Below are 24161 nucleotides of genomic sequence, written 5' to 3'. Positions count from 1 at the left end.
GCTTGTTTTCCTGCAACTAACTGGGGATTCCCAGGTGGTGCTAGTGGGGATTCCCAGGTGGTGCTACAAATGCAGGAGACATAAGAGATATGGGTTCAGTCTCTGGGTTAGGAAGATCCCCTGGAGGATGGCATGGCAACCCACTCCAGTGTTCTTGCCTGGAGAATCCCATGGACAGAGGAGCCTGGTGGGCTATGGTCCATAGGGTTGTAAAGAGTCAGACATGACTAAAGCAACTTAGCACATTAGTACATAGATAGTCCCATTTGGAAATATGAGAAACAGTGACACTCAGAGTGTGTTGCTTATTCTCAGTCTACTCTGTAATCTCATTTTGGTTCTGGTCACTGTAGAATACTCTGCTCCACAAAGATAGGATGTTGAAAATGGAAGCAGGCTTTTCAATGCTTTTGAGGCAATCTCCAGATATTCCACCAGAATGTATGGAGATTTGAAGTTTGGAGAAGGGCATGGCAACCCACTCCAGTAGACAATCCAGTCTGGATTAGGTACCAGGGTGACTCATTAATCCTAACAATAGTGCATCAATATCTTCTGCTATTTCATCAGCTCATCCATTTATGATACTAGCTGAAAGAAGAACATGTGTCCCCTTTTGAACTGCAGCCTCTCCTAAAAGTTCACAACAAATGTCTTTAGCAGCAGGCAGGATCAACTCTTCACCAATAATACAGTAAAGGGCTTCTTAGCTTTAGCAGTGTGGTTAGCCACTATAGCTTTAGCAATGTGGTTAGCCACTAAGAATGATCTTCTCAGTTCAGACATATTTGGTGAAGTGCTGGCCTACAAAAATTGTTTCTTTTCTTTGTGTAATATGTTTTTCTTTTGAAAAAATCCAAAGGCGATGTTTAATGCAGGGTGTTTTTTCTCTATGTTGCAAGGAAGTTTTAAAGGTTTCATGGCTTCGTTGGATAGTTAGTCACCACATATTATACAAAGCAGGCTTGGAGAATGTGAATTACCTGTGCAATGAGCTTGTAATTTAAGATGACTTGGTACTTTCTTTTAAATCCAGTTTTCTTTCTGCCTACAATCTTAAGATTCTTCTGCTGTCTCATCATTGGGTCTTTCCAACTTTTCAAAGGGGCTCTCCAGTGACATTTGTATTTCAATCATTTTGGCAAGGGTTAACTTATGGACTTACAAAAATTGTGACCAAGACTAGCACATAGTGAGGAAAAGAGACCTGGTTGGTAGTGGTAAATAAAATACTGGGCAGGCCACATGAGGACTAAAAGAAGTGTTGAATTCTGACTTAAAGTACATCAACTCACTTACCACTATAAAACCTGCCACCAGATGCAGCTTGTCTTTTGCCATTCACTAAAAGGGTTTTGATACGTCTGCAAGCAATTGATTTATTATGGTCTCTGTGCAGTCAAACCTCTCTGCTAAAGATAGTCTGCATTTGCAGCCGCTCTGCAGCACTAGCGTCACCATCTCAGCTCCACCTCAGATCATCAGGCGTTAGAGTCTCATGAGGAAGACACAACCTGGACCCTTCACAAACAGAATTCACAGTAGGGTTTGTGCTCCCAGAGCTTATAGCTCTGGTGACCAGAAGGGATGCACTGGAGGGACAAAGAGGGTATGTTCAACAAAAGACTATTTTTCTAAGGTCAGGAAATATAACAAATGTAGCAAATACACAGAAATAAAGGAGGAAGTTAGAAAAATGAGGCTACAGAAGAATGTGTTTCAAGTGAGGAAATGAGCTAAAACCTCAAAAGAAGTCAGTGAAATGGAGATAGGCAATCTACACAATAAATCATAAAGATGACAGCAAAGACACTCAAAAAAACTCGGGAGAAGACGGGATATACAGAGTGAGAAGTTAGAAGTTTTTAACAAAAAATTAGAAAATACAAAGATCAAAGAGAGACAAAAAGTATAATAATTGAAATGAAAAATATAGCAGAAGGAGTCAACAGTAGATTAAACAGTACAGTGGAAAAGACCATTGATCTGGAAGACAGAATAATGGAAATCACTGAAGCGGAACAGAATAAAAAAAGAAAAAAATTGAGGACAGTTTAAGAGAACTCTGGAAGAACGTCAAGCATGTTATCATTCATCATATCATTACAGTGGGTCCCAGGAAGAGAATAGAGAGAAAGGGGGGCAAAGAACATATTTAAAGATATAATAGTTAAAAAATTCTCTAACTTCAGTAAGGAAACAGACATCTGGGTCCAGGAAGAATATGGAGTCCCAAACAGAGTAAACCCAAAGAAGACCATGCTAAGATACATTGTAATTGAGCTGGCAAACATTAAAAGTAAGGAGAAAATATTAAAATCAGAGAGGGAAAAACAACATACATACACGGGAATTTCCTTAAGGCTATCAGCTGAATTTTCAGCAGAAACTCTGCAGACAGGAAGAGAGGGGCATGATATGTTTAAAATGATGAAAAAGAAAACTCTATAACCAAGAATACTCTCGCTGGCAAAGCATTTATTCAGATTTCACAGAAACATTAAAAGTTCCATAGGTAAGCAGAATATAAAAGAGTTCAGCACCAGCAAACCAGCTTTAAAATAAATGCTAAAGGGACTTTTCCAAGTAAAAAGAAAAGAAACATAAAACATAAAAGGTAAAATCTTATTAGTAAAGGTAAATATACAGTAAAGGTAATATATCAAGCTAGTAGGAAGGTTAAAAGATAAAATTTGTCAAATCATCTATATATGCAATAAGATGTTAAAGGATATACAAAACAAAAAGTTGTGAACTATGACGTCAAAATATTAAACATGGTAATGGGGAGGAAATGCAGTGTTGTTAAAATGTATTTAAACTTAGATCAGCAACTTATAATAATCACATATATATGAACTAGACAAGGATGTCCACTCTCCCCACTTTTATTTAACATATTATTAGAAGTCCTAGTCACAACAATCAAACTAGAAACAAAGAAATAAAAGGAATTCAAATTGCAAAGGTAAATTTAAAATGGTTACTGTTTGCAGATGAGATAAAGACATCACAAAAAACCTACTAAAACTCATCAATGAATTCACTTAAGTTGAAGGATACAAAACTAATATACAGGAGGAACTTTCAAGATGGTGGAGGAGCAAGATGGAGAGATCACCTTCCTCCCCACATTTATATATATATTAAAAAAAATACATCTACATATGGAACAACTCTTGGAGAAGACTTTTAAACACTGGCAGAAGACCCCAGATTTCCAAAAAGGCAAGCTAAGCTCCACAGAATGAGGTAGGACAGAACATATAGAAAAATGAAGAGACAAAGGACTTGGGACAGGGACCTGTGCCTTGGGGAGCAGCCAAGAAGGATGAAAAGTTTCCTCATACTCGGAAACCCCTTCATGGGCAGGGATGGACAGAGCTTCAGAACCTCAGAGAGAAACACATCAAAAGGTCCTCAGCAGGCAGAATGGAGATGATTCACCCCAGATATCATTGCTGATCAGCACTTTCCAGTCGAGACTGTTTGCACGCTCACTGCAGTGAGTGGGAGTTGGGTGCTGAGGCTCAAGTTTTGGGGGTTGGACCCTATGGAGATTACTGGGGTTGAGTTGCTATGAAGATACTCTGAGGGGGCTAGTATGACAGCTTAGGGAGTCCAGGGAAAATCCTGGGCCTGCCACAGAGGCAAGAGACCCTCCAACACTACATGCTCGCAGATCATAGGACGTTACCTTTGTGAGTGCCGTAAGTGGCATGAGCCATGGCTGTGGACCGTAACCCCAGAGATAGATATCCCAAAGCCGGCATAAGTGCCAGAGGTGAGACTACACATCACGGCATTTGTGATCCCAGAGGAGGGATTGACCAGTGTAGATGCCAGAGGTAGGGGACAGGAGGCCACTGCAGTCTTGACCTCAGGGCTTACAGCCACCACCAAGCTGCATTCAGGTACAAGTCACTGCTCATACCTTCCTGGGAATCTGTGCAACTTTGCCCTGCTGAGGGACCAAAGACCTGGGACCAATTCCCCTGGGGAAATACACATTCCACCTCAGACTGTGGCGATGGGGGGGAAATACACTGTGGCAGATCTCAGCCACAGTGGGCACTCCCCACATACCATAACTGTGTCTGAATACCTCTCCCTCTTCCCAGTCCAACTGGGTAAGTGAGGCTTAATAAGCTGCTACTTCCACCCCGTTGTGTTATGGGGAGGGAACAGACACCAGGGTCTCAGTCGCATCTGACTCTTTGCAACCCCATGTACTGCAGCACAGCAGTCTTCCCTGTCCATCACCAACTGCCAGAGTTTACTCAAACTCGTGTCCACTGAGTCAGTGATGCCATCAAACCACCTTATCCTCTGTCATCCCCTTCTCCTCCTGCCTTCAATCTTTCCCAGCATCAGGGTCTTGCCAAATGAGTCAGTTCTTCGCATCCGGTGGCCAAAGTACTGGAGTTTCAGCTTCAACATCAGTCCTTCCAATGAACACCCAGGACTTATTTCCTTTAGGATTGACTGGTCAGATATCCTTGCAGTCCAAGGGACTCTCAAGAGTCTTCTCCAACACCACAGTTCAAAAGCATCAATTCTTCAGTGCTCAGCTTTCTTTATAGTCTAACTCTCACATCCATACACGACTACTGGAAAAACCATAGCCTTGACTAGATGGACTTTTTTTTTTTTGGCAAAGTAATGTCTCTGCTTTTTAATATGCTGTCTAGGTCAGTCATAACTTTTTTTCCAAGGAGTAAGTGTCTTTTAATTTCATGGCTGCAATCACCATCTGCAGTGGTTTTGGAACCCAGAAAAATAAAGTCAGACACAATTTCCAGTGTTTCTCCACGTATTTGCCATGAAGTGATGGGACTGGATCCCATGATCTTAGTTTTCTGAATGTTGAGCTTTAAGCCAACTTTTTCACTCTTCTCTTTCACTTTCATCAAGAGGCTCTTCAGTTCCTCTTCACTTTCTGCCATAAGGGTGGTGTCATCAGCATATCTGAGGTTATTGATATTTCTCCTGGCAATCTTGATTCCAGCTTGTGCTTCTTCCAGCCCAGTATTTCTCATGATGTACTCTGTATAGAAGTTAAATAAGCAGGGTGACAATATACAGCCTTGACGTACTCCTTTTGCTATTTGGAACTACTCTGTTGTTCCATGTCCAGTTCTGACTGTTGCTTCCTGATCTGCATATAGGTTTCTCAAGGGGCAGGTCAGGTGGTCTGGTATTCCATCTCTTTCAGAATTTTCCACAATTTGTGGTGATCTACACAGTCAAAGACTTTGGCATAGTCAACAAAATAGAAATAGATGTTTTTCTGGAATGCTCTTGCTTTCTCAATGATCCAGCCTATGTTGGCAATTTGATCTCTGGCTCTTCTGTCTTTTCTAAAACTAGCTTGAACATCTGGAAGTTCACAGTTCATGTATTATTGAAGCCTGGCTTGGACAATTTTCAGCATTACTTTACTAGTGTGTGAGATGAGTGCAATTGTGAGGTAGTTTGAGCATTCTTTGGCATTGCCTTTCTTTGGGATTGGAATGAAAACTGATCTTTTCCAATCCTGTGGCCACTGCTGAGTTGTCCAAATTTGCTTACATATTGAGTGTAGCACTTTCACAGCATCATCTTTTAGGATATGAAATAGCTCAACTGGAATTCCATCACCTCCACTAGCTTTGTTTGTAGTGATGCTTTCTAAGGCCCACTTGACTTCACATTCCAGGATGTCTGGCTCTAGGTGAGTGATCACACCATCATGATTATCTGGGTCGTGAAGATCTTTTTTGTACAGTTCTTCTGTGTATTCTTTCCACCTCTTCTTAATATCTTTTGCTTCTGTTAAGTCCATACCATTTCTGTCCTTCTTGAACCCATCTTTGTATGAAATGTTCCCTTGGTATCTCTAATTTTCTTGAAGAGATCTGTAGTCTTTCCCATTGTATTGTTTTCCTCTATTTCTTTGCACTGATCACTGAGGAAGGCTTTCTTATCTCTCCTTGCTATTCTTTGGAACTCTGAATTCAAATGGGTAGATCTTTCCTTTTCTCCTTTGCTTTTTGCTTCTCTTCTTTTCACAGCTATTTGTAAGGCCTCCTCAGACAACCATTTTGATTTTTTTCATTTTTTTTTCTTGCAGATGGTCTTAATCCCTGTCTCCTGTACAATGTCACAAACCTCTAGCCACAGTTCATCAGGCACTCTGTCTATCAGATCTAGTCCCTTAAATCTAGATTTAAAACTAAAGAGGCACCAGAGGCAGGGCCAAAACCAAAGCTGAGTACCAGAGGTTGTGTGACCAAGGAAGAAGAAGGAAATTATTTCTGCAGCCACAGGTGCAATGGATTAAGTATCCACAATTAGCTTGAGATTGTGGACTTTGGGGGCAATTATGGGATTTGGAAGCAAGTACAAGCTGGAATTAGGCCAGATGTGAGTGTGAACTGACCCCACAGTGCCCACAGCATGTCCAGAGACCAGCTTCCTAGAAATATTGGAGGGCTTCCTGAGTAGACAGATTGGCTGATGCTCACTGTGTGGTGAGGATGACAGAAGACTGAGGAGGACATTCTTCTTACTATCACTCTTTATATACACACTTTATATATAATATATCTTTATATATGTATATCTATATATATATCCATATATATATATATATATATATATATATATATACACACACACACACATACCACACACACCTTTTTTTTTTTTTTCTTTTTTCTTCTATCTCTTTCTTTCTGTGCTGTATACCTTGTGGAGTCTTGGGTGATAATAAGGGTTTGGGCCTGAACCCCTGAGGTGGGAGATCAGAGTACAGGACATTGGATCACCAGAGAACTTCAGACCCCACGGAACATTAAACAGTGAGAAGTCTCCTAAAGGTCTCCATTTCAACACTAAGACCAGGCACCACCCAAAGGCTAGCAAGTTCGGTGTCAGATGCCTCATACCAAACCATCAGCTAAACAAGAATACAACATTGCCCATTAGCGGCAGGCTGCCCAAGGCCATACCAAACCCACAGACACCCCAAAAAACAAACCACTGAGCGTGGCACTGCCCTCCAGAGAGACAAGATGCAGCTCCACTCACCAGGACAGACACCAGTCTCCCCAACAGGAAACTTTCACAAAGCACAGATCCATCCCCACCCACTGGGGGCAGACTTCACAAATAAGAGAAACCTGACCTTGCAACCAGTAGAAAGGAGATGGCAAATACAATCAATCAAACAAGTTGAAAAGAGAGAGAAACAGGCAGCAGATGAAGGAATATTGTAAAAACCCATAAGATCAAACAAATAAAGAAACAGGGAATCTACCTAAAAAAGAATTCAGAGTAATGGTAGTAAAGATAATCCAAAATCTTCCAAAAAAAAAAAAAAAAATGGAGGCACAGATAAATAGAAGAGGCACAGACTGAGAAGACACAAAAAATGTTTAACAAGGATCTCAATGAAATAAAGAATAGACAATCAGCAATGAGAAACACAATAACTGAAATTAAAAATGCACTCAAGGGAACCCAAAAAATAACTGAGACAGAAGAACAGGTAAGTGAACTGGAAGATAGAATGGTGGTGATAACTGAAGTAGAGAAGAATAAAGAAAAAAGAAATGAGGACAGCCTCATAAACCTCTGGGACAACATTAACCACACCAACATTTGAATTATAGGGGTCCTAGAAGAAGAAAAGAAAAAGAAAAAACAGTATGAAAAAAATATTTGAGTTTATAGTTGAAAATTTGCCAAACATGGGAAAGTAAATAGCTACCCAAATCCAGGAAGCTCAGAATCCCATACACTACAAACACAAAGAGAAACACATCAAGATACATATTAGTCAAGCTAACAAAAATTAAACACAAATAAAAAATATTGAAAGTAGCAATAGAAAAGCAACAAATAACATATATGGGGATTCCCATAAGGCTAGCAGCTGGTCTTTCAACAGAAACTCTACAGGCCAGAAGGGAGTGGCAGGATATTCTTAAAATGATGAAAGGAAAAATAATCTATGATCAAGATTACCAAGCAAAGCTATCATTCAGATTTGATGGAGAAATCAAGTTTTACAGATAAGCAGAGTTAAGACAACTCAGAACCACAAAACCAGCTTTACAATAGATGCTAAAGGAACTTCTCTAGACAAGAAACACAAGAGAAAGAAAAGACCTACAAAAACAAAGTGAAAAAAAAAAAAAAAACTAAAGTAATTGATGGTAATAGGATCATGCTGCTGCTGCTAAGTCGCTTCAGTGGTGTCCAACCCTGTGACCCCTGAGACGGCAGCCCACCAGGCTCCCCCGTCCCTGGGATTCTCCAGGCAAGAACACTGGAGTGGGTTGCCATTTCCTATAATTAGTGTAAATGTAAATGAACCAATTGCTTCAACCAAACTGGCTGAATTGATACAAAAACAAGGTTCCTATATATATAAGAGACCCACTTCAGACCTAGGAACACATACAGACTGAAAGTAAAGGATGGAAAACAGTATTTCATGAAAATGGAAAAAGTAGGGGTGGCAATATACATATAAGATAAAATAGACTTTAACATAAAATCATTACAAGAGACAGGAAGGACACTACATTATGATCAAGGGATCAACCCAAGAAGAAAATATAATAATTATAAATATATACACACACAGCATAGAAGCACCTCAGTACATAAGGAAAATGCTAATAATTATAAAATGGGGAATCAACAGTAACACAGTAATAGTGGGGACTTTTAAACACTTTTAACACTCCAGTCACCAACAGACAGATCATCCAGGCAGAAAATTTATAAAGAGATACAAGTTTTAAATGATACACTGGACTATAGTTGATAGCTATAAGACATTTCATCCAAAAACAGTTTTCATGTTTTTTCTCAAGTGCACACAGAACATTGTCCAGGATAGATAACACCTTGGATCACAAATCAAGCCTTGATAAATTTTTAAAAAATAAAACTGCATTAAGCATGTTTTTTCTGACCACAATGCCATAAGATTAGATATCAACTACAAGGGGAAAAAAAAAAAAAAAAAACTGTAAACACCACCACAAACACATACACAAACACATAAAGGTTAAATGATATGCTTCTGAATAACCAAGTGGTTACTGGGAAATCAAAGAGGAAATAAAAAATACCTAGAAACAAATAATGATGAAAACTTAATAACTCAAAACCTATGAGATGCAACAAAAGCAGCTAAGAGGGAAGCTTACAGCAATACAAGCCTAACTCAAAAAACAAGAAAAACATTAAATAACCTAACCATACACCTAAATCAACTAGGAAAAGAAGAACAAAAAAGCCCAGTTATGAGAAGTAAATAAATCATAAAGCTCAGAGCAGAAATAAATGAAAAAGAAATGAGGGAGACAATAGCAAAGATTAAAAAAAAAAAAAAACTAAAAGCTGGTCCTTTGAGAAGATTAAAAAAAAAAAATTAACAAACTGTTAGCCTGACTTATCAAGACAATAAGGGAGAAGGCTTAAATCAGTAAAATTTAGAATGAAAAAAATGGAAGTTGCAACAGACAATGCAGACATGCAAAGGATAATAAGAAACTGCTATGAGCAACTATACACCAATAAAATGAACAACCTGAAAGAAATGGACAAATTCTTTGAAAAGTACAACCTTCCAGATTGAACCAGGAAGAAATAGAAAATATTAGCAGACCAATCATGAGCACTGAAATCGAAACCATAATCAAAAATCTTTCAATAAACAAAAGCCCAGGGACAGATGGCTTCACAAGTAAATTCTACCAAGCACTTCGAGATGAGGTAATATGTAACCTGCTCAGACTCTTCCAGAAAATTGCCAAGGAAGGAAACGTCCCACTTGTTCTACAAGGTGACCATTACTCTGACACCAAAACAAGACAAAGATACCACCAAAAAAGAAAATTATAGGCCAATATCAGTGATGAACAGAGATGCAAATATCCCCAACAAGATTCTAGCAAACAGAATCCAACAAGACATTAAAAGCATTATACAACATGATTAAGTGGGGTTTATCCCAGGGATGCAAGGATTCTTCAATATATGCAAATCAATGTGATACATCATATCAACAAACTGAAAGTTAAAAACTATATGATCATCTCAATAGAAGCAGAGAAAGCTTTTCAACAAAATTCAATATCCATTTATGATAAAAGCTCTCCAGAAAGTTGGCATAGAAGGAACCTATCCCAACATAATAAAGACCATAAATGACAAACCCATAGCAAATATTATTCTCAATGGTGAAAAACTAAAATTATTTCCTCTAAGATCAGGACAAGACAAGGGTGCCCACTCTCACAACCATTATTCAACATAGTTTTGGAAGTCTTAGCCACGGTAATGAGAGAAGAAAAAGAAATAAAAAGAATCCAGATTGGAAAAGGAGTAAAACTCTCATTGTTGCAGAAGACATGATACTATACATGCAAGCGTGCATACTAAGTCGTTTTAGTTGAATCCAACTCTTAAGTGACCCTATGAACTGTAGTCCACATGGCTTCTCTGTCCATGGGATTTTCCAGGCAAGAATACTGGAGTGGGTTGTCATGCCCTTCTCCAGGGTATCTTTCCAACCCAGGGATTGAATCTGTGTCTCTTACATCTCCTGCATTGGCAAGCAGATTCTTTACCACTAGCGCCACATGGGAAGCCTGATGCTATACATAGAAAACTCTAAAGATGCCACCAGAAAGCTACTAGAGCTAATCAATGAATATAGTAAAATTTCAGGATATAAAATTAATACACAGATATCCCTTGCATTCCTATATACTAACCAAAAAGAAAAAAAAAAAAAAATCAGAAAGAGAAATTAAGGGAGCAATTCCATTCACCTTTGCAACAAAAAGGATAAAATGCAATAGGAATGAACCACCTAAAGAGACACAAAAGACCTGTATGCAGAAAACTATAACACACTGATGAAAGAAATCAAAGATGACACAAACAGATGAATATTCCTAAACTGGAAGAATCAATATTTTAAAAATGACTATACTACCTAAAGCAATCTACAGATTCAATGCAATCCCTATCAAACTACCAAAGGTATTTTTCACAGAATAGAACAAAAAAAAATTGTTGAAACTAGAACGCTTTTAAACACCATTTGCTGTTATTTAGTCACTAAGTCATGTCTGACCCTTGGCGACCCCATGAAGAGCAGCATGCCAGGCTTCCCTGTTTTTCACTATCCCCCGGAATTTGCTCAAGCTCTAACTCTTCATTTGAGTCAGTTCTAATGAGGTGGATGATCCTAGAGCCTATTATACAGAGTGAAGTAGAAAGAGAAAAACGAATATCATATGTTAACACATATATATGGAGTCTAGAAAGATGGTACCGATGAAATTATTCACAAGGAAGGAATGAAAGCACAGATGTAGAGAACAGACTTGTGCACATAGAGGGGTAAAGAGATAGTGAGACAAATAGAGAAAGTAGCATCAACATATATACAGTATCGTGTGTAAAACAGATAGCTGGTGAGAAGTTGCTACATAACACAGGGAGCCCAGCCTGGCACTCTGTGACCACCTGGAGGGGTGGGGTTGGGGGAGGAAGGAGGCTCAAGAAAGAAGAGATATACATACAATTATGACCAATTCACCTTGTTGTATGGCAGAAACCAACACAAAATTGTAAAGCAATTTCCCTCCAATTAAAAAATAAATAAATTTTAACCCTCTGTATGTATTCTTTGGAGAAATGTCTATTTAGTTCTTTGGCCCATTTTTTGATTGGGTCGTTTATTTTTCTGGAGTTGAGCTGTAGGAGTTGCTTGTATATTTTTGAGATTAGTTGTTTGTCGGTTGCTTCATTTGCTATTATTTTCTCCCATTCTGAAGGCTGTCTTTTCACCTTGCTAATAGTTTCCTTTGATGTGCAGAAGCTTTTAAGGTTAATTAGGTCCCATTTGTTTATTTTTGCTTTTATTTCCAATATTCTGGGAGGTGGGTCATAGAGGATCCTGCTGTGATGTATGTCAGAGAGTGTTTTGCCTATGTTCTCCTCTAGGAGTTTTATAGTTTCTGGTCTTACGTTTAGATCTTTAATCCATTTTGAGTTTATTTTTGTGTATGGTGTTAGAAAGTGGTCCAGTTTCATTCTTTTACAAGTGGTTGACCAGATTTCCCAGCACCACTTGTTAAAGAGATTGTCTTTAATCCATTGTATATTCTTGTCTCCTTTGTCAAAGATAAGGTGTCCATATGTGCGTGGATTTATCTCTGGGCTTTCTATTTTATTCCATTGATCAATATTTCTGTCTTTGTGCCAGTACCATACTGTCTTGATAACTGTGGCTTTGTAGTAGAGCCTGAAGTCAGGTAGGTTGATTCCTCCAGTTCCATTCTTCTTTCTCAAGATCGCTTTGGCTATTCGAGGTTTTTTGTATTTCCATACAAATTGTGAAATTATTTGTTCTAGCTCTGTGAAGAATACTGTTGGTAGCTTGATAGGGATTGCGTTGAATCTATAAATTGCTTTGGGTAGTATACTCATTTTCACTATATTGATTCTTCCAATCCATGAACATGGTATATTTCTCCATCTATTAGTGTCCTCTTTGATTTCTTTCACCAGTGTTTTATAGTTTTCTATATATAGGTCTTTAGTTTCTTTAGGTAGATATATTCCTAGGTATTTCATTCTGTCCATTGCAATGGTGAATGGAATTGTTTCCTTAATTTCTCTTTCTGTTTTCTCATTATTAGTGTATAAGAATGCAAGGGATTTCTGTGTGTTGATTTTATATCCTGCAACTTTACTATAGCCATTGATTATTTCTAGTAATTTTCTGGTGGAATCTTTAGGGTTTTCTATGTAGAGGATCATGTCATCTGCAAATAGTGAGAGTTTTACTTCTTCTTTTCCAATTTGGATTCCTTTTCTTTTTCTGCTCTGATTGCTGTGGCCAAAACTTCCAAAACTATGTTGAATAGTAATGGTGAAAGTGGGCACCCTTGTCTTGTTCCTGACTTTAGAGGAAATGCTTTCAATTTTTCACCATTGAGGATAATGTTTGCTGTGGGTTTGTCATATATAGCTTTCATTATGTTGAGGTATGTTCCTTCTATTCCTGCTTTCTGGAGAGTTTTTATCATAAATGGATGTTGAATTTTGTCAAAGGCTTTCTCTGCATCTAAATAGACATTTCTCCAAAGAAGACATACAGATGGCTAACAAACACATGAAAACATGCTCAACATCACTCATTATCAGAGAAATGCAAATCAAAACCACTATGAGGTACCATTTCACACCAGTCAGAATGGCTGCGATCCAAAAGTCTACAAATAATAAATGCTGGAGAGGGTGTGGAGATAAGGGAACCCTCTTACACTGTTGGTGGGAATGCAAACTAGTACAGCCACTATGGAGAACAGTGTGGAGATTCCTTAAAAAACTGGAAATAGAACTGCCTTATGATCCAGCAATCCCACTGCTGGGCATACACACTGAGGAAACCAGAAGGGAAAGAGACATGTGTACCCCAATGTTCATCGCAGCACTGTTTATAACAGCCAAGACATGGAAGCAACCTAGATGTCCATCAGCAGATGAATGGATAAGAAAGCTGTGGTACATATACACAATGGAGTATTACTCAGCCATTAAAAAGAATACATTTGAATCAGTTCTAATGAGGTGGGTGAAACTGGAGCCTATTATACAGAGTGAAGTAAGCCAGAAGGAAAAACACCAATACAGTATACTAACACATATATATGGAATTTAGAAAGATGGTAACAATAACCCGGTGTACGAGACAGCAAAAGAGACACTGATGTATAGAACAGTCTTATGGACTCTGTGGGAGAGGGAGAGGGTGGGAAGATTTGGGAGAATGGCAATGAAACATGTAAAATATCATGTAGGAAATGAGTTGCCAGTCCAGGTTCGATGCACGATGCTGGATGCTTGGGGCTGGTGCACTGGGACGGCCCAGAGGGATGGTATGGGGAGGGAGGAGGGAGGAGGGTTCGGGATGGGGAACACATGTATACCTGTGGCGGATTCATTTTGATATTTGGCAAAACTAATACAATTATGTAAAGTTTAAAAATAAAATAAAATTAGAAAAAAAATAAAAAAATAATAAAAAATAAATAAATTTTAAAAAACCCTCACAGTTAGTACAGAAATCTATTGCATTTCTATACACTAGCAATGAACTATCAAAAACAGAAATTAAGAAAACAACCCCATTTACAATCACATCAAAAAGAACAAAATACATAGGAATAAATTTGACTAAGGAAATAGAAGACCTCTTTTTGGAAAACTACAAAACACTGATGAAAGAAATTGAAGATGACACAAACAGATAGAAAAATATGGATTTAAAGAATTAATATTATTAAAGTCACTTTTCTACCCAAGGCACCATACAGATACAATGCAATCCTGATCAAATTACCTGTAGCATTTTTCACAGAACTAGAACAAAAAATGTGAAAACTTGTATGGAAGCACAAGAGGCCTCAAATAACCAAAACAATTTAAAGAAAGAAGAATAAGCCTGGAGGTACAACACTCCCTGATATCAAATTATACTACAAAGCTACACTAATCAAAACAGAAGAGTGACAAAACAAAAACATATACCTAGATCAATGGAATAAAATAGATTCCAGAAATAAACCCACACTTTAAGGGTAATTAATCTGATAAAGGTGGCAAGAATTACAATGCATAAAAGACAGCCTCAACAAGTGGTGTTGAGAAAAGTGGACAGCTATGTGAAAAAAATCAAACTGGTCTACTTTCTGACACCATGTACAAAAATAAACTCAAAATGAATTAAAGACTTAAATGGAAGACTTAAAACCATAAAACTTCTAGAAGAAAACTAGCACTATACTCCTTGACAGCAGTCTTCATTATAGTTTTTTGGATATATATTCTCAGGTAAGGGAAACAAAAATTAAAATAAAAAGATAGGATTTCATCAAACTAAAAATCTTTTGCACAGCAAAGGGAGCTATCAACAAAACCACAAGGCCACATACTGAATGGGAGACTTTATTTGTAAACAATATATCTGATAATGGGTTGATATCCAAAATATACAAATAATTCATACAACTCAACATCAAACAAGCAAGCAACACAGTTAAAAAATCAGTAGAGGGACTGAAGGAATATATTTCCGAGGAAAACATACAGATGGCCAACAGGCTCATGAAAAGTTGCTTAACAGTACTAATCATCAGTGAAATGCAGTCAAAATTACAATGAGATATCATCTCACACCTGTCACAATAGTTATCATGTCAAACAGTGACAAATAACAAGTCTTCTTGAGGATGCAGAGAAAAGAGAACCCTTGCGCACTGTTGGTGGGAATGTAAATTGGTGTATCCACTATGGAAAACAACATGGAGATTTGCAAAAAATAAAGAATAAAACTACCATATGATCCAGAAATACCACTCCTGAATACCTATCCAAAAAAAAAATAAAAATACTATTAGAAACCAGTCAGACTGGCTGCGATCCAAAAGTCTACAAATAATAAATGCTGAGGAGGGTGTGGAGAAAAAGGAACCCTCTTACACTGTTGGTGGGAATGCAAACTAGTACAGCCACTATGGAGAACAGTGTGGAGATTCCTTAAAAAACTGGAAATAGAACTGCCTTATGATCCAGCAATCCCACTGCTGGGCATACACACTGAGGAAACCAGAAGGGAAAGAGACACGTGTACCCCAATGTTCATCGCAGCACTGTTTATAATAGCCAAGACATGGAAGCAACCTAGATGTCCATCAGCAGATGAATGGATAAGAAAGCTGTGGTACATATACACAATGGAGTATTACTCAGCCATTAAAAAGAATACATTTGAATCAGTTCTAATGAGGTGATGAAACTGGAGCCTATTATACAGAGTGAAGTAAGCCAGAAGGAAAAACATAAATACAGTATACTAACACATATATATGGAATTTAGAAAGATGGTAACAATAACCCGGTGTACGAGACAGCAAAAGAGACACTGATGTATAGAACAGTCTTATGGACTCTGTGGGAGAGGGAGAGGGTGGGAAGATTTGGGAGAATGGCAATGAAACATGTAAAATATCATGTAGGAAATGAGTTGCCAGTCCAGGTTCGATGCACGATGCTGGATGCTTGGGGCTGGTGCACTGGGACGGCCCAGAGGGATGGTATGGGGAGGGAGGAGGGAGGAGGGTTCGGGATGGGGAACACATGTATACCTGTGGCGGATTCATTTTGATATTTGGCAAAACTAATACAATTATGTAAAGTTTAAAAATAAAATAAAATTAGAAAAAAAAAATACTATTAGAAAACATATACACACCCCAATGTTCATGGCAGGACTATTTGCAATAACCAAAATACAGAAACAACCTAAATGCCCATCAGTGGATGAATAGATAAAGAAGACATGGCAAATATATATGATGGGTTATTACTCAGTCATTAAAAAAAATGCAATCTTGCCATGTGCAACAACATGGATGGACCTAGAGGATATTACTCTGAGTGAAATAAGCCAGACAGAAAAAAAGACAAATATTTTATGATTTCATGTGATGTACAATCTAAAAAATTCAAATGAACAAACATATCAAAAACAAACAATTATAGGTACAGAGAACAAATAGGTGTTCTCCAGAAGCAGAGTATAGCAGAAGCAAAGAAATAGGTGAGGGAGATTAGCACGTGCAAACTTCCAGTTGCCAATAAATGAGTCATGTGTAGGTAATGCATATAATGTAATAATGTACATAATGTAATATAAATGTACAGTGTAGGGAATATAATCAATAAGAATGTAATATGGTGACAAGTATGTATGGTGACAATCATAGCTAGACTTATGGTGATTGGTTTGAAATGTATAGAAATATCATTTAGAAAGATGGTACCGATGATCCTGCATGCAGGGCAGCATAGGAGACACAGATGTAAAGAGTAAACTTTTTTTTTTTTTTTTTTACTGCTAGATGGTTTTTGTTTTTAATTTCTTAAACAACTCTAAAGATCAATTAAGAGACATACACAAATTTTCTGCCCTTGTGAAATCCTAAGGGTATAACATCTTGGGTCCCTGGTTCTGGATATGAAACATTCTCTTTGTCCTCATTATCCTATTGGTAACATTTCTCAACAGCTGTTTGCAATAAAGGATCCTAATGGCCAAGGGGGAAAGCATAGCACTAAAGAGGTCAAGAAGGAGCATCGCTGATTAGAAAGGTTACTTATCATTGTATCACCCAAAGGAAAATTGAAAACCAACATATGGTGACCCTGTGGCCTGGCTCCAGGTGTTTAGTAGCCATTTGAAGAAAGAGAATAATGCACCCGTATTTCAGCTTTAAATAGATTAATCCTGTTATGTGTGTAATTTAAGTGCAAGAGATCCTAAAAAGGTTAAAAAAAAAAAGCCATATATGTGTATATATATATATATAGTTATATGTGTATTATATATATATATATATTAAACACACACATACATATAAACAAAAAACTAGCCTAGAAATTTGGATTAAATAACTATCAATCTAAAGGGATTAAAAATTATTAAATGATTTAAAAAATACTTCTAAGAAGCAAGTGAAAAGTGTTAGTCGCTCAGTTGTGTATGACTCTTTGAGACCCCATGGACTGTAGCCTGCCACAGTCCCCTGTCCATGGGATTCTCCAGGCAAGAATACTGAAAAGGAAAAAGAAAAGAAAAAGAGTAAACTTTTGGGCTCAGTGGGAGAAGGTGAGGTTGGGATGATTTGAGAGAATAGCACTGAAACATGTACATTGTCATATGTAAATAGATGGCCAGTGCAAGTTTTATGCATGAAGCAGGACACCCAATGGTCTGGGACAACCCAGAGGGACAGGGTGGGGAGGGAAGTGGGAGTGGGGTTCAGGATGGGGGGTCACGTGTATGCTTGTGGCCGTTTCATGCTGCTGTATGGCAAAAACCATCACAATATTGCAAAGTAATTATTCTCCAATTAAAATAAATACACTTAAAATAAAAAAAGAAATATCGAATCACTATGTCATGTTATAGCAACCAACACAATTTCTTAGGTCAATTATATTGCAAAAACAAACTCATAGCAAAAGATGGTAACCAGTAATCAGGGTGTGGTGGGGGAAGGGAAATTGGATGAAGGTAGGCGAAATGTACAAACTTCAAAGCTATAGGATAAATAAGTACTAGGGATGTAATGTACAATACGATAAATATAATTATGACTGCTCCATGTTATATATGAAAGTTATTGTGAGAGTAAACTGAGTTCTCATAACAAGAAAAAAAAATTTTTGTACATCTTTAATTTTGCACCTATATGAGATGATGGATGCTCACTAAAGTTATTGTGCTTATTACTTCATGATGTGACTTAGCAGCAGCAGCAGCAGCAGCAGTGTATAAATCAGATCACTATGCAGTATATCTTAAATTTATACGGTGGTGTATGTCAATAATGGCTCAAAAAAACTGGAAGAAAAATAATAAAATGCAAACTTTAGCCCCTTCTCCCCAAATAATAAATGAGATTCAGTAATTAAATAGCATTTTCTGAACTTTCCAGATCGGAATTTTACAACATATCTAGTCCCAGGGGTATTAGACAAGGTACTGCCCATCTACCTTAAGGGAAAAATAATTTTTAGAGTAGGATTTTTAATCTAGTCAAAATGATATTTAAATATGAGGATTTCAAAAACTATTTTCCTGTATTCAAGGCCTTAGTAGTTTTGACAGGCAAAGATCACATGGAGACATCTATTGGAAGTAACTAGTCAATAAAAGGCTAATATATAAGGAAGCTGGAGCTTCCCAGGTAGCTCAGTGATAAAGAATCTGCCTGCCAGTGCAGGAGACGCAAGAGACACAGGTTTGATTCCTGGGTCATAAAGATCCCCTGGAGAAAGGAATGACTACCCAATCCAGTATTCTTGCCTGGAAAATTCCATGGACAGAGGAGCCTGGTGGGTGATAGTCCATGGGATCACAAAAAGTCACGACTGAGCAACTGAGCATACACACCACATATAAGGAAGTCAAGAAAAACTGTAAGCTGAAAGGTAAATAAAAGTGAAAACTTAACCTGATCAGGTGTGTCTATCTATGCCTTAAAATTAATAAGCTCAGTTTAAAGAAAAAAGAAGCAGGAAGTATATCAACATGGTGGAGGAAGGGAGGAAAGACAAAGAATATGACAGTACACTAACATATTTGTCTTAAACGTTAAGTAAGATAGGGGTATGAGTAAAAAGCCAAACCAAAAATGCTAACTCCTCCCCCTCAGAAAAAAAAAAAAAATCAAGAAAGAATATAGAAGTATCATACTTTGAAATGAATAGAAGAAACAAGAAAATATATGTTAACTGTCAGCATAGACACAAAGAATCTAAGTGGTTAAACTTAAGTGAAAACTTGGTCAACTTGAATTTAGGAAATCTGCCAATGTATTTTTAACAGAAGATTATTTGATGGTGGGAAAATAAAAGAAAAATATTTTATCATCAGATCAGATCAGTCACTCAGTCGTGTCCGACTCTTTGCGACCCCATGAATCGCAGCACGCCAGGCCTCCCTGTCCATCACCAACTCCCGGAGATATAATATGATAAAGAGTACCTAAATATGAAAAGACTACCTAAAATATGTAAAGAGTACCTAAAAGAAAAGCAATCTATCTATGTAATCTGGCTTTAAACAGATCTGAAATAAAAAATATCATCAGAGCACAACACAATGATAAAAGGTACAACTCCTAGGGAGATAAAACAGTTTTAATTGTCTAACATACAGAAGATTCTGAAATGAATATTAAAAATCTTATATTCTAGTCAAGTACATATAAAATATTATTGCACCAGGTCATTCAGAAAGTCTTTAAACAGCTCTAAAAGTAGACAATAGAAATCTGCTTGTAATTGCCTCTCCCTGCATCTCTCCTATGCTGTGCCACCAGAAAAAAGTCATTAATTTTCAGGAAAGCAGAAAGTAATTCTAAAGGAGAGTGAAATAACAACTCCGGCAGCAGGTACAGAAGTCTGAAAGAAAAATTAACTGTCTTGAGGGAGGTAAAGAAGCCATGTTTTGTATAACTGCATTTGTGAAATTGAAACTTATCTGCTCTGCTCTGTGTGTGTGTGTGTGTGTGTGTGTTTTCAAAAATTAGGATAATATCACACAATATAGTTTTATATCTGGTTCTGTTTTTTACTCAATATTATTTTATGATATTTTATCATGCCCCTATCTGGACTTTTACCCAGGCCCCCACCACAGCCACTAAGTTTCCTGTGCATCTTTTAGGGAAGGAAAGTAAGTACTGTCTCTAAGTATAACTCACGCTGATAGTTGCCTGGGGAGTACATTTGAATATCTTCTATTGTCAACATGCATCTCCCTTTGTTCAGGCTTCAGTTGTGGTAGAATGAAATGTCTATTATTTGCCTAGGCAGTAAATGTTTAGAATCAAGTTACTGCTGTTTTCACTTTTCTGAATATAGTTGATACCAATCCATTCCCCCCAAATTCTTTATGACTAAAGCTCCCCTTGTCCTCTTGAGGTTACCAACCAGATACCCAGAGCTCTCAACAAGAATTCCTACTCATCTTACCTCAGTGGGATGTCTTCCACAGTGGTCCAGATCTTGAGGTTATCTTTAGAAATACAAGAATCACTGTTTATTTTAAGTAGGATAATAAATCAGTAAAGCTCTTAGAGACTGAACTGCAGAATTGTATAATCTCCTGACGGGCAGAGGGAAAATAAATTTTGAAAGATAACAGGGAAAAGGGGAACTGACTAGTCAAAACCCTTGATTTAGTGCTGGCTGCCTCATACGGTGCTTTCCCAGAGAGGAGAACGTTATGAAACAGTATTGAGACTCCTCCCACCAATGTTCTTAGCTTTCGATTTCCTCAGTCAGAGAAAACAGTTTATTTCCTGTAAATATCTTACTCAAAAACAACAAATTATGGCAAGGTTACACTCTAATTTTTTTTTATTATAAATGTTGGTAGATGAAAAGAGTTCCAAGATTAGAACTTTTTTATCCAGAAGACTTACATGTGGGTCATTAAAAATCTATATTCACTTGAATGATTCTCAAATATAAGAGAAGTAAGATGAGTCATCTGGCTACTTGTCAGAAAGCATTTAACAGGAGGCTTCCTGTGTGCTGTTTTGTATCTGTCAGGAATCCTCTGTTCCTTATTAATTCCTGAATATTCAGGAATTAAAAGGAGAGGCAAGCCTCTCCCTGGGGCTGAAGAATCCAGGTATATCCTTCGTTAGTTTTTCTGTAAGGTGATAAGTACCCTCTTCCTTCTTGTGAACCATATGGTAAAAGTGATTATTTACAACTCTTTCTCTCTATTTTTAATATGGATCACCTATGTTTGGAAGTCTGGAATTTTAATCTTTATCTTTGCTGATAATAACTACAGTATATATGCCCACACCTTGTTGCTTAAAACACATTTGCTCCATCAGAGCTTTGGTCCCGTGTCTTGCTTTCTCTTTCTCTCTCTCTCTCTCTCTCTCTTTCTCTCTCTCTCTCTCTCCCTCCCTCCCTCCCTCTCTCAGGCTATTTCTTTGGAGTACAGAGACTTTCTGAGTTCACTTTCCTTCCCAGGCTTCTAAGACCCTCTCAAGAAGGCGCTCTGCACCTTCACCCCATCGAGAGGGCACCTAAGGCTGCCGTGAACAGAGCAAGCCCCATGCCAGGGGCTTTATTGGCTTTCTGTGTAAACCAAAAAAAACAGATTTTTTCTCTCTCCTTTACTTTCTTATCAGTCGACTCCGGACCACCAGGTTCCGGTCCATTAAAGGACCTCAACAGCTACTTAATGCTTGTTTCCTGTTGTTGGTGTAGCAGTGGCAAGAGAAGTTGGAAGAGCCATCTTTCTACTTTTTTTTTTTGGTCTGAAACTCCTGGGAGTGATTTTCTATAAGCTATCTATTGGTTTAAATAGAACCTAAAACATTCACCCTTATCTCACTCATCTCACACGCTAGTAAAGTAATGCTCAAAATTCTCCAAGCCAGGTTACAACAGTATGTGAATGATGAACTTCCAGATGTTCAAACTGGTTTTAGAAAAGGCAGAGGAACCAGAGATCAAATTGTCAACATCTGCTGGATCATTGAAAAAGCAAGAGAGTTCCAGAAAACATCTACTTCTGCTTTATTGCTTAAGCCAAAGCCTTTGACTGTGTGGATCACAACAAACTGTGGAAAATTCTGAAAGAGATGGGAATACCAGACCACCTGACCTGCCTCCTGAGAAATCTGTATGCAGGTCAAGAAGCAACAGTTAGAACCGGACATGGAACAACAGACTGGTTCCAAATCGGGAAAGGAGTATGTCAAGGTTATCCTGCTTATTTAATTTATATGCAGACTACATCATGAGAAACACTGTGCTGGATGAAGCACAAGCTGGAATCAAGATGGCCAGGAGAAATATCAGTAACCTCAGATATGCAGATGACACCACCCTTATGGCAGAAAGTGACGAACTAAAGAGCCTCTTGATGAAAGTGAAAGAGAAGAGTAAAAAGTTAACATACAACTCAACATTCAGAAAACTAAGATCATTGGAATCTGGTCCCATAACTTCATGGCAAATAGATGGGGAAACAATGGAAACAGTGACAGACTTTATTTTTCAGGAATCGCAAATCACTGATACTGTTCTGTTCATACTGATCATGGGGTTCTCAAGGCAAGAATACTGAAGTGGTTTGCCATTCCCTTCGGCAGTGGAGCACATTTTGTCAGAACTCTTCACCATGGCCTGTCCATCATGGGTGATCCTACACAGTATGGCTCATAGTTTCATTGAGTTAGACAAGTCCGTGGTCCATGTGGTTAGATTGGTTAGTTTTCTGTGATTGTGGTTTTCAGTCTATCTGCCCTCCAATGGAGAAGGATAAGAGGCCTATGGAAGCTTCCTGATGGGGGAGACTGACAGGGGGAATCTGGATCTTGTTCTGATGGTCAGGGCCATGCTCAGTAAATCTTTAATCCAATTTTCTGTTGATGGAAAAGAACAAAGGGATGGAGCCAAACCAAAAACAGTACCCAGTTGTGGATGTGACTGGTGATAGAAGCAAGGTCCGATGCTGTAAAGAGCAATACTGCATACGAACCTGGAATGTTAGGTCCATGAATCAAGGCAAATTGGAAGTGGTCAAACAGAAGATGGCAAGAGTGAACGTCAACATTCTAGGAATCAGCAAACTAAAATGGACTGAAATGGGCGAATTTAACTCAGATGATCATTATATCTACTACTGTGGGCAGGAATCCCTTAGAAGAAATGGAGTAGCCTTCATGAGCAACAAAAGAATCCAAAATGCAGTACTTGGATGCAATCTCAAAAATGACAGAATGATCTCTGTTCATTTCCAATGCAAACCATTCAATATCACAGTAATCCAAGCCTATGCCCCAACCAGTAATGCTGAAGAAGCTGAAGTTGAATGGTTCTATAAAGACCTACAAGACCTTTTAGAACTAACACCCAAAAAAGATGTCCTTTTCATTATAGGGGACTGGAATGCAAAAGTAGGAAGTCAAGAAACACCTGGAGTTACAGGCAAATTTGGCCTTGGAATACGGAATGAAGCAGGGCAAAGACTAATAGAGTTTTGTCAAGAGAACGCACTGGTCATAGCAAATACCTTCTTCCAACAACACAAGAGAGGACTCTACACATGGACACCACCAGATGGTCAACACCAAAATCAGACTGATTATATTCTTTGCAGCCAAAGATGGAGAAGCTCTATACAGTCAGCAAAAACAAGACCGGGAGCTGACTGTGGCTCAGATCATGAACTCCTTATTGCCAAATTGAAGAAAGTAGGGAAGACCACTAAACCATTCAGGTATGACCTAAATCAAATCCCTTATGATTATACAGTGGAAGTGAGAAATAGATTTAAGGGACTAGATCTGGTAGACAGAGTGCCTAATGAACTATGGAAGGAGGTTCATAACATTATACAGGAGACAGGAATCAAGACCATCCCCATGGAAAAGAAATGCAAAAAAGAAAAATGGCTGTCTGAGGAGGCCTTACAAATAGCTGCGAAAAGAAGAGAAGTGAAAAGTAAAGGAGAAAAGGAAAGATAAAAGCATCTG

General features: G+C 38.0%; 1 protein-coding gene across 6 annotated transcripts in view; it reads right to left on the bottom strand.

Annotated features, from left to right (window-relative positions):
* Positions 1-24161, bottom strand: part of LOC113884434 (gamma-interferon-inducible protein 16-like) — a 202530-nt gene that overhangs the window by 25820 nt on the left and 152549 nt on the right. Inside the window, exon 1 of one of the 6 annotated variants that reach the window (XM_027529019.1) lies at positions 20626-20868. The exons of the other annotated variants lie outside the window; for them this stretch is intronic. The gene's annotated coding sequence lies outside the window, so the exon portion shown is untranslated. Of the gene's footprint in view, positions 1-20625; positions 20869-24161 lie in introns of those variants that run through there. 6 annotated transcript variants of the gene reach the window in all.

Source organism: Bos indicus x Bos taurus, chromosome 3 (genome assembly GCF_003369695.1).
Source record: "Bos indicus x Bos taurus breed Angus x Brahman F1 hybrid chromosome 3, Bos_hybrid_MaternalHap_v2.0, whole genome shotgun sequence".
Taxonomy (NCBI): domain Eukaryota; kingdom Metazoa; phylum Chordata; class Mammalia; order Artiodactyla; family Bovidae; genus Bos; species Bos indicus x Bos taurus.
Note: the sequence above shows the minus strand (reverse complement) of the source record. Positions and strands in the feature narration are given on the sequence as shown.